At 42.0% G+C, this 4,906-nt stretch overlaps 1 long non-coding RNA gene across 1 annotated transcript; it reads right to left on the reverse strand.

The window, feature by feature from the left end:
• Positions 1-543: 543 nt before the first annotated feature.
• LOC119409786 lies at positions 544-1,461 on the reverse strand. Its single transcript, XR_005186799.1, has 3 exons — positions 1,414-1,461; positions 1,062-1,127; positions 544-725 (listed from the first exon to the last, which is right to left on the reverse strand). It is a non-coding gene; the product is annotated as an uncharacterized LOC119409786 (long non-coding RNA).
• Positions 1,462-4,906: the final 3,445 nt, after the last annotated feature.

Below are 4,906 nucleotides of genomic sequence, written 5' to 3' on the forward strand. Positions count from 1 at the left end.
CCAGAAGAGGACACCTGTCCTGGCTCGTCCACCAGAGGAGGACACCTTCTGTCTTTTCAACAACATGCTTGTAGAAACGTTTGCAACAAGCTGCAAGAGTTCGAGCACGTTAGCAGGTATGAACTCTGCTCTTTGACATTTTAGTTTTAAATTTGTGGAATTTTAGCTGAAATGTTTCAAACCATCAGAACCTGATCCAGGGGTCTCAGTCCTTCAGCTGTCCTGTGGGTCTTTTTTCATCACGCCTCAGACCAAACCTCAGATTTAAACTTTGAGTCAACAACTGTGCTTAATCAGTTCGGAGGCGTTTCCGTCTGAAGTTAGAGTTTAAAACGTTTCTCTGAAAAGGTTCAAGAACAACTGAAACTGAGAGAAGCTGCCCAAGTCCCAAAACACCCAGGAGAACTGTTGAGGAGATCCACTTCACTGGGATTCAAGAAAGTCACCTGGACCAGGGCGTTCCACCTGGACCAGGTGGTTCCACCTGGACCAGGTGTTTAGTTCCAGAGAGAAGTTTAGAAGTTTTAAAACCTTTCTGTTTGGAGTGAATGGTCATACCTGTATGGACCCGCTGCAGGTGCGACGGCTCCGTGCGCGGCAGGTTTGCTGCTGGAGGTGAAGCCGGCGGGCGGCAGGAGGCCCGAGTGAGGTGGCAGGTAAGGTTTATGGGGCGTGGCTGGGGGGCGTGGCTTCTTGGGCACCACAGGTTTCAGTGGAACAGAAACCTAAAAACAAAAAATATTTTAGATAAAATGGTTTTTGTTTTGTTTAACAGAAGAGCTAATTATTGATTATTACTGATTATTGGACATTGATGATTTTCTGTTAGTTTGTTTCTTAGGGCAGATCTTAAACCAGCCAGGAAGGAAACTGAATTTAGATTGAATCATTTATTTGACCCGAGAGTTTCTGTGTAAGCAGCAACTGAAACGTCCTACACTCATTTCTGCTCCTGAACGCCTCAGTTTTATTTCCCATCATGCCCTTTGCTCCATTAAACCAAACTAAATCAAAGAGATCCATCCCAGTCCAACAACTTCTGCCAGCAGCACGGAGCATACCTGAGCAGGTGTGACGGGGTCAGGGGGGAGGGGCTTGTTGGGCGGAGCTGGTCGAGTCACCAGCAGCTGAAATGTTAGTGAGGAAGAAGAGAAGAAGATGAGGAAGACAGAGCAGACAGCGAAGGGTTAAAATGTTTGTTAAAAAAGATTTGTCAGAAACTTTAATTCTCTGGACTAAAAAAAAAAGATGAATAGAAAGTTACAGATCTGACGTGCATGAGGTGCGTGCACAGGTAACACTACAGGTGTATTAGACTATTTATAAACAGAGGACACCTGTTGATGAAGACAAAGTCCTGACCTGAAGACACGAGGACAAAGACAGGACAGACAGACACCCTGAGGACTGTACCTGTTTGGTGGGGGTGGGGGGGTCGGGAGGCAGAGGCTTGGTGGGGGGGGCAGGTCGATGTTTGACCAGCTGAAGCAGCAGAAATAAAAGTTAGAAGAAGAAGAAGAGCGAGTCAGAGACGTGAGCAGCTGGTGACCCTTCAGATAAAGGGACAGTTCCACCATTTTGTGCAGGAGTTTGACCGTCCGAACTTAAAGAGCTGCTTCGTTTAAATTATTTTTATTAAACAACTAATTTATATTCTGGCTGTTATTAGAGAAACAACATTACATAAAGGATTTGAAGGAAATTTACATTTTATTTGTGTTACTGTGGGTTTGAGGAAAAAATCAATATTCAAACAGGGACAAAAATTATTAAAAAAACAAACATTAAGCACAAATAAAAATAATCACTTTAAATTTATGGACGTTTCCGAAGATATTATTTTTATTTGTTTACTTTAATAGAATAAAAAAATCAGAGGATTGGTCTAAAGATGTGATTTAATGTTTTTAAATTTCATTTATATTCTTCATCTGCTGTTTTGTTTGTTAATCCACTTCTACCTGACATGAAATAAACATCCACGTTTAAACGTTAGTTGTTTTTTCTGAGGTCGTAAAACTGCCAACATAAAAAAATAAATAAATAAAATAAATAAAGTGTGGACTTTCTGGTGTTCATCTTTTCTAATTCTGGTTTAAAAAGAAGCCAAGAACAAAATGAGATTTCAGACAAAACTAACTAAAAATGTACAAATGTTTCTAAAAATACAACTTTAATTAACTTTAATGAAAACAAGAATAAAAACCTTAATTTAGGTTTTAAAGATGTTGTGTTCACAGAGACTGAAGGTCTCCAGAACTGATGAAATATTCCTTTAAATCACGCTAGTTCTGATGAAAAACAAACAAATCGTCATCACAACAACCACAATAACAACAACAACAACAACAACAATAACAACAACAACGAGACAAACAGCTGACGAGCTACAGCGACACCTGAAACACACGTGAACACACGGTGGCGAGTTCAGGTGAAGTTACCTGCGGCGAGGGGTTTAGGGCGGGGTCAGGGGGGAGGGGCTTAGTGGGAGGAGCAGGCCTGTCATGAACCTGATAGGAGAGAAGACAGGAAGCAGATGCAGACTTCAGCAGGAGGGTTAATGTCAGGTAAAACAGGAAGTGAAGGATCAACAATCAGCCGGCGCCGACCTCGTGCTTCACTTCCTCCGACACGCTCGACTCCTCTCAGTCCGTTTCACTTCATCTTTCTCTGAAGCGTCAGCTGTTTTCACGCGCACGTATTTTATGTTTCTGATCTTAAGCCTGACATTTCCTCTTCCTCACGAACTAGGTAAAAACATTTAGTTCATCGAGGCTGAACCAAAACTCTGCAGAAGTTTCCATGAAGGTTTATACCACTCAGACCTTCACAGAAACATTTCAGTTAATTTGACCTCGCTGACATTTAAACCAGGCCTCTCTTGTAAATGAGTCCCCGAGGCTCAATGGGAGTAACCTGCAGACACAAAGGTTGAATGAACGAATGAACAAACGAATGAATGGATGAATGAACGAGCACTTTGAAGTTTTATGGATTTTTTTACTTGAAACTAAAACCTGGAGATTCTCTCATTTCTTTTTGTTCCTCTGCAGAGATTTTCCTGCAATGAATAAAGAAGCAGATTCAACAAGGGGGACGGCGACGCCCCCGTCTCTGAGGGGTTAGAACAGTGAATGTTTGTAGTTCTGGAGATGAGTGTTTTTCTGGACTGGAACTGAGCAGAGACTGAAGTAAACCTAAATGTTTTTGTTGAAAATATTCAAGTGGAGAAGAACAGAGGGGGGGAGGGAGGTTTTTTCTTGTCCGAGGCAGAGCAGAGAGACGAATCCTGGAGGGAGACATTTTATCACCACCAGGGTCAGTGGAGGAGCCTGGGGGTGCAATGGTGGCCCCCATAGATAAAGCTTTGGCCACCCCGACCGTTTGAAGAAACTATACTTTCAGCAACATAAAAACTAGAAAGCAGTTTCCTGAAATGATCGGGCGGCCTGTTTACATATAAAAATGGTGGTGGCCATTTTGGATTTTGACGCAGCGACCCAGTTGTTGATAGTGAGCGTTCTTACGCCTCGATGTGGCCACACATCAAAATGGAAGTGAACAGTTGTTAACTTTTCAAAGTATCATGCTCACCAAGTGCACGGATGCACAGACGAGGGTATTGCTGTCTATCATGGCGCACTAAGATTCATAACTGGCTGTAACTACCGTACCCACCACTGCACCCAGTATTCACTGGTTAACTGGTGACTCGTAACTCGGTCACATTGTCACGATACTCGATCCAGAAGTTTTTTATTAATTTAAATTATCGGTACCCATACTGGTATTGGATCGGTGCAGCTCTAGTTTTTTATACCGTTTTTTTCCACTTGTTATTCTCAATTTCTATGCTTCCTTTTATGATTGTCTACTGTTGCCATCCCTCTTTGTTAAAATGATCTCTTGTAAATGAGTCCTTGAGGCTCAGTGGGATTAACTTGTAGAAATAAAGGTTGAATGAATGAAAAATGTCCCATCTCCAAAAGTCTGAGCTGAAATGAAAACTTCTGATCTGGATGTTCACACGGAGGCTTCCAGTTCTTCAACATGTTTCCAGGAATTAAACTACTGAAACAGGAAATTACTGCCTTTTATGGCTCTTGCATGTGTAACGGTTCGAACTGATTAGGAGAATTGTTTAAAGCAGTATCTTCCTGATCCATCAGTCCAGTTCCGTTTCTGTCCTTCCTTCAGTCAGGAACAGAACTCCAAGGTTCTGAAGTCCTGACGGATGCAAACACTGGACCCAGAGGGAGTTCTGTCTTCTTCCAGTTAAGTTGAAGTTTGAATTAAATGTGAATAAAGAGGCACCACCTGCTGACGTAAACTGGTCTCTGCATCTGACCTTTTATTAATAATGATGATGATGATGATGATGATGATGATGATGATGATGATGTGTTGTCATCATTGTATGTTCCCATACAAAGACGAAATTGGCTCTCTGCTTTTAACCCATCACACCTGGGATACACTCAGGTGGAGCAGTGGGCAGCTACAGAAAGTGCCCGGGGAACAACTGGGGATAAAGTGTCCTGCTCAGAGACACCACGAGATGTGCAAGGACTGGGGAATGAACCTGGGACTTTGGGGTCCCAGGGGCTGCCCTGCCTCTACACCTTTCTCAAACATATAAAACATTAAATCAGCTTGAAGCTCTGAGCTGCCTTTAACTCCAGTTATTTAAGATCACAGATCAAAATGAACATTTTATTTATTATCAACAGTTTTATAAAATCCAAACACAACATGTTTGGTAAGATGACGCCGCCTGCTGGAGTGTTTTTAGATGCAGATTTCAGTCAGTTTATTTATAAAGCGCCAATTCACAACAGAAGTCGTCTCAGGGCACTGAACAGAAACATTCATTCATTCATTCATTCATATATATATATATACA

This window comes from Nematolebias whitei, chromosome 5, assembly GCF_014905685.2.
Source record: "Nematolebias whitei isolate Nwh7 chromosome 5, NemWhi1, whole genome shotgun sequence".
Classification (NCBI taxonomy): Eukaryota; Metazoa; Chordata; class Actinopteri; order Cyprinodontiformes; family Rivulidae; genus Nematolebias; species Nematolebias whitei.